At 38.2% G+C, this 12,689-nt stretch overlaps 1 protein-coding gene across 3 annotated transcripts in view; it reads left to right on the top strand.

The window, feature by feature from the left end:
* The window catches only part of ZFHX4 (zinc finger homeobox 4), a 149,645-nt gene that overhangs the window by 3,036 nt on the left and 133,920 nt on the right, over positions 1-12,689 (top strand). The window lies entirely within an intron of this gene.

Genomic DNA, 12,689 nt, shown 5'->3' with positions numbered 1-12,689 from the left:
TGGATGGGAAGGTGCACACAGAGAAGATTGTGGAAATAAACGGGGTGTTGAAGGTTGGGGGGTGTGTGGGGGGAAGAGCCTTATCATCATTGCTCCGCTTCCTATTCAACTGCCTGTATTTAAGGAGTTTCTCTCTTTTCTCGACTGGGGGATCCTACTAAACTGGTTGAAATGAAAAAAATCAGACTATCAACCTTGAGGGAATATCTGCTAGTTTTCAGGGTTTGCGATTTCAGCCGGTAGGAAGGCACACAAAATAAAAGATGGCTAGCCAGCTGTTTTAACCTCTTGCACCTGGCTCCAGAGCTGGGGCTCACCAGGATTATTCAGTTATTCGTGCTATCTGTGCTTGAATATTTATAGTGTACGATCTAGAGATCCACACAGTGCATTGTAGCATCTCTTTATCCTTTAGTCGTGGGCTTTTAGGACTTTGCCAACATAAACATGTATTCAATAGTTTTCATTTTTATGATAATGAACATAGAGGGTCAATGAAAAATAGGGGGAAAAGTCGTAAATCTGCAAAAGTGAAACCTACCCAAGGAACAAAGAAAGGTCAGGTAAACCATCTGTGTAAGTCACAGTAATAGTACCTGCTGTGTGGTTTATGTAGTGATACTGCTTTATTATTCTCTAAAATGAAACTTATCCGCTAGATCAAGTTAAAACTAAAGGAAAGCTGTGGAGATGGTAAATGGCATTGCATGCATCTTTCAGAATAGGGTGACAGTTGTATTCCTCAATTTTTGAATAGTTTAGGTTTATTTATAAAGATGGTGCACCATCAAAGAACATATAAAGGGGGCTGAGAAAAATCACTGTTTAATATTGCAGAATTTACTGCTTCCATTCTGACCATAAGCCTAAATTTACACAATGAAATTTGATTATCTCTAATAACAATATTAGATCCTGCACTGGATGGATGAGAATTGAGGTGGTTTTGTTGATTGCAAGGGTTTAATGTTGCATTTCAGAATCTGATGTGGTTTAGCCTCCCTTCCATTAACTGGAAAACCCCTGAGGTTTTACAATTATTTCTTAAAGATAATACATTTAAGATTGCATTGGTAGGCTGAAGAAAAGTCATAAAGGCAAGAAGGGAAGCCCTTAATAACTCTTGAGATTCAGACATGTTCAGCAGTTAGATTGGCTCTGACTTCACCAAGGGTCGACAATGTGTCATTTCCATGAAGCCAAATTGCCCTCTGCCTATATGATATTAATGTGCAAATCAATATTTCAGGGATTAAATTTCCCTTCTTCATTTTTTATGGTTTCTACCTCAATAAGTTTCAAGTCTATTAGAAGAGGCTGGATGATTTAAAATCTTTCACTTCAGAATGGCTTGTCGTAGCCTTGTTTCACAGACTGTTTTTTGGATTTTTGTTATAAGAGACTAAAGGCATTCCATAGAAGTTGATAGTCAATATAGGGACATGCTCACTGTTGTAAAGCCCTTGTTCGATTAAGAACTAAAAAGGTATTGAAAATATAATATATATGTTTATATAATATATATACATTCTAATGCTTTAAAAATATTGTGTTAATCACCTATTGATTTATTTCAAAATCAATTGAAGCTCCTTTCTTATTAGTGATTTGTTCAGCATTCTTCAGCCTTGTTGTTAATTTTCTTAAGCAGCATGCATGAATTAATCTGCTGGTAGAATGCGTTTTGGGTTTTCTTTGAAGCATATTAAAAATCTGGCATTTTTTACCTATTTAACCTAAGCCAAGTGGTGTGAACAGTTTAGTATTGTGGTAGAAGCAGGACACTGTTTTCTGCACTTCAAATTTAGCGTTGTTTTAATGAAGCTAAGGGGCATTTTATGATTTCTGCTTAGATGCTTATCATTAATGTTTATTAAGAGTTTCCATTGAATATTCAGGATCAGTTAAAAATTAAAATGGAGCTATCTGATCTGGAGGGAAACAATACATGACAGAAAATTTAAGTCAAAATATGAGGTTGTGATTTTATCACATAATCTTGGGAAGGCCCTACTGTCTATCATTTAGTGTTGTTTTATAGTCCTAGACCATCTGGACCAAGTTCCGCACAGCTGCATGAATTTCATATGTGATAGAACATTTTTTCCATTCAGTGTGAAATGTTCCTTCCTAAAAACGTACACCAGACTCGCTTAATTTAGTCTGCTAAAAGAAATGCACATGAAAAAGGACAAAAGGCTCTTTAATCTCTGCAAGCTGTTTGTTTTTCTTCAAGATTCCTGTCTGTTTGGGTTTGAAAAGTCATGTTTATTGAGCAGATGATTCTGAGGTGTGACATTAAGATAATATATGATTTTTGTGCTAGTTTCTGCTCTCCTAGTTAATTTGCAGATCTACTTTTTATGCCTGTCAAAACACAGTTAATCTATTCTTATTTACAATTAATCTCGATAAAATTAATCTTAACTATGCCTTAGTCAGTAGCTTAAAATATCTAATTATATTCAATTAACTACTGTCATAGTAATTAACACTGCTTAATTGCCTCTGCGTATATTTATGTAAAGCTCATTAGTTACTGCTTGCTCTTTTTTCCTTTTCTCATTCCCATTTTTGTGGATCTTAGAGCACAGATGTAAAAAGCAATCTAGTTTTTGACGATTCAGTTCTTGAAAACCCTGTGACAATGGCAATACATGTGTTTCTAACCTGTTATGTGGGTAAATATTTGTGTTTTCATATGCAAAAAGGCTACCAGAGCTGGGTCTCCAAAGAACTTCCAGTCCAGCTCCCCCCACCCTTCAGTCTTTCTCCTACCCCACCACATACAAAAATGGTTTCTAGCCTGTTGATAGAAATATGAGAAGCCAGGTTAAGCTTTGTGTTTATAAATGAAGAGCTTTTCTGCATCTGCCTTGGGGCTGTACCCAGAAGGCAGAGCTTTGCTGCTCCAAATTCATTCAAAGGGTTAAAGACTTGGCCAAGGTTCAAACTGAGAAGCGCCCAGGGAAAGTGCATGTGAATATGTACAAGTTTCATGTAATTAGTGCTTAATTATATTAACATATGCAAATTGTCAACTTAGGAGCTTGTTGAGCTGGCAAAGATCAGCCAGGCACAATTGCTGTATTGTTCTGAAACAATAATGGATTTCAAGTTGGATTGTGAAAACACATAACTAGCTATCTAATTTAACTCATACCATGGTGAAATTTCATTAGTCTCCATGGAGACTGGTTTAATTGTGCTGACTAATGTTCTGGGCTGCAGAATGTCCTAAAAAGAAAGCGTTGTTTGCCTAATCCACCTTACAATGACACTTGTTTGTACATGTTTCCCTTGTGTGAGAATTTGCATATGCAAATAAATAGTTTCTCTGCCCCATTTGTCATGGCTGTTCATTACCCATGAAGAGGACATTGTTACTAGGCTGTTACTGAGTCTCCCAAGACAGGATAGTGTCAACCAGTCCAGCCACATTCTTTCATAATTTGTTTCTGATTAATAGACCAGAGTGAGGCTCATTCTATTCAGGCCTCTGCAAAGGGAAGGTCAGTTCTGTCAGTGAAAAGAGTTTCCGCAGCAACTGAAGTTTTTTTCTCTCTCCCTCCCCCTCCCCCCTCTTGCTTTGGCTAAAATAATCATATTTAAAATAATGTATTCTTGCTCTAAGGAATAGCGCCACTAATAATCTCTAGTTTCCTAAAGCAAAAGATAGGAAAATAAAGGAGATTCTGGTATTGGAATATTAATCCTGTTTTTGACAGAAAGGTAAACTGATATAATTGCTTTTCAGTAGAAGGAATGGGGGTTTATACAAGTGTGAAAGCATCGGAAAAGGATTAGCATTTTTTTGCATAATGAAAAGCTCTGTTGAATAGGGCACTGAATGGTTGACTGAATGACTGAGATGAAAGGAAGATGAAAATGCAGGCTCCTCTTTCTTTTTGCCTATGTTCAGCTCTCCCTAAAGTTATGTTTGTCCAAGACTTGAGAAAACAAGCAGAAGCTCAGATTTTAGCAACTTGCTAAGATGCCCCGAGTTTACAACATCATGTGAAGTAACACGTACGAGAACAGTGCAGTGAAAGGATGAGAAACACAGGTTTGCGTGGAGGGGAGCTCCAGGAACATGACAGGCAAACCAAATATTGACTATTGGGTATCGAGGATTCCCAGCACTTTGCTTGGGGGAAAGAAAGAGGGAAGAGGGCGGCCAGCAGAGAGGGAAGGAGCTGCTTTGAAAGTTGCCAATGGAAATTATGCATCAACACATAATAATCTAATAAAAGTTTGGTATTCAAGGAAGCGGGGTTTAGTCAATATCTGTTTTAATTATTAAACTGTTTCTCTTTTGGAAAAAGTTATGAATTCTGACTCAGTGCTAAGTGTTTAAGTGGTATAGGAGCCTTGCTGGGGAAAAAATTATTCGTTTGCCTTTGAAAACAGAGAAAGCTTACCGAAATAGCAATTGATACATGCACGTAAGGAATGGGGTTTTCAGTGTGACTGCATCAGCGCTGTTTAACATTTGGATTCTGGTAGATTCAGGTGGAGTGAGAAAGGCCTTGGCCTTCTCCTGCAATCAGTGCTGGGCCCCTCTCCCTCCAGCGGGCTCAGGATCAGGCCCCCAGCCAGGGCTGCAACTGGTTAGCTGTTGACAATGTGATCAGTGCTTCTAATTATGTTCTCTCAACAGTAATTAGGGCAGTTAAAATACCATAAGTGTTGAGCCACTTTTGAAAGTGGGAAGTGGTTCTTTTGTATGTATGTAAATCAAATGCAGTGTGAATAATTATTTGTATGTGTGCATATTAAATAGGATCTCTTTTTTTTCAGGTCAACATAATTGCTGATTTAGAGCTGCTGTGGAAAACTGTTGGTAGTTAGACTAAATATTAACTTGTTTCAGGTATTTTTTTCAATTTGCAGAGCATTTATTTTTAAATACTTGTTAGTTCAGTATCGGACTTGATCTGATAAAATTTAAATAGTTGGAGATGCCTTCAAGAAATGAGGATTACTTATGGGTAAATGAAGTAAAACTGTAAATGCAGAAGGTTCTTGGGAAGAACAGTCACAAAAATCCTCTCTTTTCAGGCAAAGATAAAAACCTACTAGGGGTTTTAGTATGTTTTGCTGCTAACTTTATGAAATTCCTTAAAACTTCTTTTAAAGGAATAGGCTTAGGGTATATTCTGTCATTCTGTGAGGATCTTATTAGTGTATTTCCATAAGAAAAATGTGTTAATTTAAAAAATAAATTAATTTATATTTTAAAATATTGTTAACCAAGCACCATGTGTTGTCTCTGGCAAAGTTCCAGCCACTGTGGAACTGGATAACACATGGGTTAATAATAACTTATGTGATGTCTACATTCTTACTGAATGGGCAGAAACCCAGAAGGCTGAGATACTGGGATTCAAGATTGTAAAGAAAAAGATATAGCACAAAATATGTTTGTGTTAACAGATGCACAGATAGGAGAAACTAAGAAATGTGTGAGTTGCTTTGATCTAGTAGGTAAAACGAACCCAGTAGATCCTGTTTGATTGTTGAGATTTATTGTTTTTGAAAGGGTAATAAACAATTTATTGATAGCGATATTTGGCAGTCCTGTAGAGATAAACTTGTTCTGCATAAATAAAAGCAGGAAGTTTCGTCTTTAATACATGTCACTATTCCTTTTTTAGTAGTCACTCTATAGCAGTTTTATACCAATATTTTCATTATTACTGCAGCTTTTACCATGTTCCAAACTAACCAGAAAAGTTTGTATCAGACTGAAACATGGCAGGCTTGTTGAGGAATTACTTTTTCTGCTTAAACAAAATATTCTGAGGAATGGTTTAACTAAGTTATATGATCAAAATAAAAGTTTGCCATATCAAAACACTCTGTTTTATGTTCACATTACTCAGAATGAGCTTTCAATTAAAAAAAAAAAAAAAGGAGAGAGCTAGAGATATATTTAGACTGTAATTTGTCCAAATTATATTTTATTTGCATTTAGTATTTTTGAGAACATTTTTAAAGACACTCAGAAATTGGGATCTCTTTACAGACAAATCTAGCATACTTTGTACTTACTGTGATCTGATCAGTTGTCCCAACTCCTAAGAAGGTGTTATAGTCCTTCAGGTCAATAGTTCACAAACTAAAGGCTGTATGTACATGATAGACCATGGTGACTCTGAAAACAAACATTTACCATACAGAATGCATCAATGTCTGCAGAACAAGCGATGCACACACTAGACATACATCTAAAACTGTATTTAAATAGATAAATGTTCTGTTTCTGCAACAAAGAGATCCTTACAAAATGCCTGAGCTGATGTGTGCCTAGGACACATAAAACCAAAAGAACCAGATTCTTGCCATTCATCCCAAACTAAATCAACAATAACTGCTCTGAAATTAAAGGAGCAGTATGGGTGTAAAACTGGCAAGACTGACAATTTTGATATTAGTGGGTAAAGAATCAGACATGTAGTTAGCAGTTGACAACAATCCCATAAAATCAAATTAAAAAGGTTTCATCTCATTTTTGTACTACCATTTCCATTTTTAAGGATGATATGCTTAGGGCAGAAGGCACCAGAGGGTCTGTAAGAGGTTTTCCAGAGAGGCTGAAGGGGGTTCAGTTCCCTTCGTTTTACCAGGTAACAGCAGAGCTGAGGATCTGTGAGAGGCTGAAGCTGCTGAAGGCTTGCTCCTCCCTGTTTTGACACTGAGGCTGCTTTACAAATTCACCTAATCTGAGATGACAAGGCACCTGTCACTGGTAGTGCTCCAGTGTTTGGGGCACTGATGGAAACCTGGAGTAATCCCAGTTATTTCCACACTTGTTCCAGAAGATGGTAGTGTAACAGATAAGAATAATCTCTTTTTCATAGTGAAAACATTACTTCCTTCTTTCCCTTCATTTGTTGGGGAGTTTTGTTTGATTTTTAGTATTCAGAAGGCCTAAGCTTTCATAAGAAGAGAGGAAGGAAAAGTATCCTTGGATTTGCCAGGTGTTACATTACAGTTTCAAATGCAGGTGGTTTTTCTGCGTCAGAAACTATGGCTGTCCACCTTCAAGTAAGCTTCTCCTTGTTTAACACCTAACATTTTACATGCCTTCCCCACTCCAGAAAACAAGGTTCTAAGTGAAAAGTAGTTCCTAAACAGGGAACTTATTCCTGTGGGTTTTACTTAGGTCCTTTTCTACTTTTTTTTTAATTGAAATATGGTTATTGATTTTGTTTACAGCACCAAGGGTTTAAATTAAAGAAAATGTAGCATTTCTAAAATAAATTATTTAGCTGTATGGCATATGTCACCCCTCAATTCCTAAGTCCCTTTGAGTTTTATGAACCAGTCACCAAAAAAAAAAATTTTCTTTGCCATTGCAATGTGGCCACCTCTGGAGTGGGAAGTGTCACTCGATGCACACAAAACCATGAGCCACTCTGCTGCAGCACAGCAATGTGCTTTGGGACTTTTTCCAGCAGTAACAACTGATTTCTGGAGGGAGGGAAAATATGATTTCTCACTGGATTGTCAGCTGATGCACTGGGACAGACATTTTAGTTCCAGTGAAAAGCATCACTGGAGTTTTAGGTCCCAACTGGTCTGGCCTGTGGATATCTCTCTTGCTTTATGGGTGGTTTCTCCAGTATTGCTGCAGTTTCCAGTTTTGACTGAGGACCTCTTCCAAAGTCCAGTGCTGCCCCTCATCTATTTCCCCAGGTTTGGATCAGACCCTTGCAAAGAAGATAATCATCCACTGAGGCACCCGCCGCAATTCCAGCAGCGGCAGGTCAGCGCTGCCAGGCAGCCGCCCCCTGGCCCCGAGGGGAACGCTTGCTGAAATCACAGCTTTTTCCCGAGTGGGTGGAAAGACAACAAGAGACAATGGAGTAAAAAATGTTAGTATTTAAATATAGCAGAAACTGTGATCCTGACAATAACTCAGCCACTACAGAGTCAATTCAGCCATCTGGAGATGGTGACATGTCAAAAAAAGGGGGGGGGGCGGGGGAGGGCACAGAGGAGGGGTTGTAGCAGGGGGAGAGACCTCAAAAATGAAGGATTTCATTCCATGTTGAAATCTATTCTCCATACAGGCTGCTGCTTTAATGTTGAACAGCATAGGTCTCTGAATAGTTTTGTCCATCAAAGGCATATATACTGAAACACCTAATGTCTTTCCATAATTGGATTCTATTGGTCATGAACCAGATTTATTTGGCCCAGCACAGAGTTTACTGATGAAATCAGTTTGTTTTTCAGTGTTATCATTATTTAAAAATAGATTTTGAGGCTGTTTGAATTTTTGAAATACATTCAATGGTGATGATTTATAAATGTTCCCGATTTCAGCTGTAGCTATACAGAAGGGTTGAATCTGATTTCAACATATTTTTTACATGATTTTAATAATTGGAGGGAAATATATTACGTATCTTTTAAGTTCGTTTAAAAATCTATGCAATTTAAACAAACGCTGAATTGTGTAATGGTTTGTCTGGGAATTACTTAGGCTGCACAGCGTAATAATATTTTATTAGCTGTCATTTGTTTTCAGGGAAGAAAATGGTGATTTTTATGTTGCATGTTACATGAAAACTTGGCATTGAAACAGGACAGTCCCCAAATGTGAATTTCTTAAAAAGGTGAGACAGGAGTTGCCCAAAAGGTGAAGACTTGAGAAAAATTGGGGTAGGTAATTTCTTTCCTGAAATGAAGCAGGGTACAGATTAGGAGCCATTAAGGTTTGCCAGGAGTTGCTGGTCATAGAAGCCTGTTTAAGTGCTCACTGTCAACAAGGAAATCATGGGCAGCACTTAAAGTGGCTCACCTCTGATTTATTCATAAACCTCACACGAGCACTTGGCTTTGTTCTTGCTCTGGTAAGGGGGAACTGATGCCAATAAGAACAGGAATAAAGAGCTTCTTGCATGGTCCAAAAGTGAATAGCACTTTATCTCAAAGCATGACCTCCATTCCCAAGATCTGTTGTGTTACAGTTGACTCCGCTGGATGTGTATTCTCAGATGAATTGCTAGAATATGTTACAACAAATATATACTTTGTAAACCCTCTAGATGTAACAAGAACCGTGTAACTGGAACTTAGGTTCTAACTTGACAGAAAGGTTGTGGTATTCTTAGGAAACTGAGAGATTTCCGTTTCAGACAGTGCTTTATGTTGGTGTTTTTAATGTGAGTCAGAAAACAGTGTGATTATGTGGCTGTGAGTCAAATGAAAATTTTATATTCTTTAAGGGATTTATTTGAGAAACATATTTTGATAAAAGGAGACACACAGAAATGTGAAGTGATTCAGAGACTAAAAAGGAATAAAAAAAGGTTGACTTTGTTTTTAGGCATATTTGATGGCTGCTGCTTTATTTTTGTTTCTCTAAAAAAGGCAAAGTAGTGCTCACAGTCTGCAATGGGGGAAGGGACCTTTCGAAGACGGTCAACTGCCATGTTTGCACTGGGGCAGAGGTTGAGTACAGTTACTTAAATCCCCAGAGAAACATTTAGCTAACGCTAGACTCTTTCTGATCCCGTCCGAGTCTGGTTTTCTTCCCTGCTTTTTAATGAAGTTTGTTTGTTGCTATGTTTAGGTTATGTTTTTAAACTGACTTGCATTTTCGCAACAGATTTGACCAAAAGAGTCATAATGGAAGACGGTGATGAGAGTTAATGATACGTCTTTGATAAAGCAGTCCTCGTGTGCAATCTGATCACAGCCATCAGCTCATTTGTCATGGCTGAAGTGAAAATGTCAGGACCAATGAGTGTATCAGTGCTGAAGGGGGCGAAAGGGCTTTTGGAGACACTTTTGTGCTGGGAGTGGGCCATAGCTTAGATGCAGCTCTAGGGAAATACTGGGATTAGCCAACTCTGTGCACAAATCCCTAGCATAACAGAATTAGTTGGGAAAATGAGGTTTGTTAGGGAAAAAAAAATCTGTAGAACTGCTCTAGGCTGCAGCCCAGGAACTATGAAAAGCAGTAAAGCATTTTATTAAAATAATTTTAGCAATGTGAATGTGCACACATTCCAATGAAAATCACAATTGGTAGCCAGTATATCAACAAAACCCATCTTAATGCATTTTGCATATGTACGTGGATTTGCTTCTGGAATAAAAAAAAATATGGTCTTCAATCTTAAAAGATTGGTCACAATCTTAAAAGAAGGTTTACTGAATTTGACACCATGGAAATTAACACAACGTTTAAATATGAACTGATGCTGATGATCTTTTTGCATGGGTTAGTTCAAATAAAATATAAGGGTAGTCTCCCTGCTGTAGACGCTTGTGGTGTAATTCATACTATAAAACTACCAGACTGGGATTCTGGAATGGCTAGCCTCTTCTCTCATTGACTAGTCTGTACAAGATGCTTTTGAAAAATATCACTGCAGGCAGATGTAGGATAATATGCCTGCCTTGGCAAGATTGCAAATGCAAATTTTTTAGACCCCTGAAAAATAAGATTTAATATCTCTTACAGTTTTTGGTTTCGTTTTTGTTTTGTTCACAGTCATTAGAATAACTCTGGATAATTTTGGCAGCCAATTTCCATTCTGTTTTTTAACCTAGATAGATTCACTATTTTAAGTGGTATCCTCCAGCAGTGAATCCTACTGTCTAACCCTTTGCCCCTCTCATCATCAGGTTTTCATTTGTCACACCTTAGCTTTCTTGGAAACCTGCTACTTGTCTTCTGGAAAGCTTTGTCTTCCTTCCTGTTACGTACCTGGGAAGCGCAGGGTGCTTTTCCCACTGCGTTGTCCATAAAAATGCTGAATCATTAATTCTTTGAAGCGGGCATTCTACTTGCCAGATCTGTTCAGCTGATGTGAAACAGCATAGGTGTTTAACCAGGTAATCCCATTACCTGCACTATGCCAGCCCAAGAGGAGTCAGTGGGCCTGAGTTATTTCATATTCAGCGTATCAAGCAGTTACTGAAAATTGTCTTAATACTAGATGTGTGTAGCTAATTGTCTGTTTGGCTCCACCAGTTATTAATGGGTATTTATCTGTGGAAGGAATATTTACCTATGGAAAGAATATGTCCTGTATGTTTAATACTGCAGAACTGGGGTTTTTGGCTTTACAGATGCGAGCCGAGGAGGTTCAGTAGGCTGCCAGCACTGGGCTACGAGCAGTTTTTTCTTTGTTTGGTGTTGCTATTAGAGGTGCTGCTGCAAGTTTACCATCTTTCCTTTGGTTTTAATGGAAGGCTTAGAAGGAGATCAAATTTGTTATCAGCCCCGTCGTATCACTGATCTGGTAGGTGCCACCATTACGCAAGGCCTTCGAAAGGGAGCAGAGCGTGGCAGCAGGCAGTGCCAGCCCACGCTGTGCTCTGGATTATTAACGTGTCTGCGTCGCTACTGTGCAGTGCACAGTGTTTGTCCATGGTGGAAAGCTCTCACTTCCTTTTCCTTTCCTAAAACTTGGGCATAAGTCTGGGAGCAGGCAGAACTAGTGCACATGCTTATTGGAGGGGGTGGCGGGCAGGGGACGTGTGGCAGAGCCTTAGGCTGTGGCTCAGATACCAGGCAATTGCCTCTGGGAAGCCCAGGTTTCCTTGCAGCGGGCTTGCAGCTAGCATGTGAAACTACCTTTTGTGCTCATGGGCTTCAGGCCCATGGTCCTTCTGGGCCTTCTCATGCTATGAAAGTGGCCACAGGGACTAAAGATACCAGGTAACCTTGAGTTTGGCTTAGAAATGTGTAATAAAGCTGCAGCCACCACCCGTTAAATCCCAAACACTTCTCTGTTTATGCGTGTCAGTGTGAGTGGCAGCAGCAAAGTAATTTATTTAATCTAGCTAGTACTTATCTTTGTTAGGAGTCACCTGCAGATTTCTTCCATTTCACGTACTGTGAATTGTCTTTTTTCAGATAATGTGCTTGTACAGCCTTTTTTTTTTGTTTAATTCTATTGATTTACAATATTGAAGTGATATATCTGATACCTGTTTCCTGCACTTTGACTGTATGTAGTCAAAGAAGCTGATGGGATTCTTCCCTCCCTTCCACAAGACTTTAGCTGTTTTAAATGTATAATTATAATTGCATGTCATTTGATAGCTGCACTAATTGCTGCCAACCATTGTCTGTTTGCACTTAATGCTGAAACCTGATCAACATCCTGCTTTGGTTGATGTTTGGTGGTAAACTTTAATTAACTCTTATTGCATTGAAGAAGAGCTCAGTCTCTGTGCTAACTAATCATTTACCTTCATTATGTCCTGACAGCTCCACTTGTTCCTGGTACTAATAGATACACCAGTCAGTAAATAAACCTGCAAACCTTCATGCCTTGAAGTTGTTCCACATTGATATTTTGTTGCTTAAAGTATAATGGTGTAAAGATAATTATTTCAGTTAGTTTTGTATCTCTGCTTTTCCAGACACTGATCTCAAATTGCCTTTTTCATGCCAGACAATATAATTTTAATAGTAACTGTAGATTTAAGATAACATTATTCCTTCAGCATACATGCATCTTTTGAATCAATACAATTAAGCTTGTCTCCTGTTGGAATTCTTGTAATTATTTTTCTTGAAATACTTTTCCTGTAATGATATTGAAGTTAAAGTAATCAGGTTACTGGCAGATCATGTAAAATTCAACTCAAAATTGCTGGCTGCTTGATTTTAATTTGTCTGACATCAAGTTTGTTTGAAAAGGGATAATATGTGG

The sequence above is a fragment of the Myiozetetes cayanensis genome, unplaced genomic scaffold, assembly GCF_022539395.1.
Source record: "Myiozetetes cayanensis isolate MyiCay16 unplaced genomic scaffold, myiCay2020 scf1, whole genome shotgun sequence".
NCBI lineage: Eukaryota > Metazoa > Chordata > Aves > Passeriformes > Tyrannidae > Myiozetetes > Myiozetetes cayanensis.
This window is presented reverse-complemented; position numbering and strand designations above follow the sequence as displayed.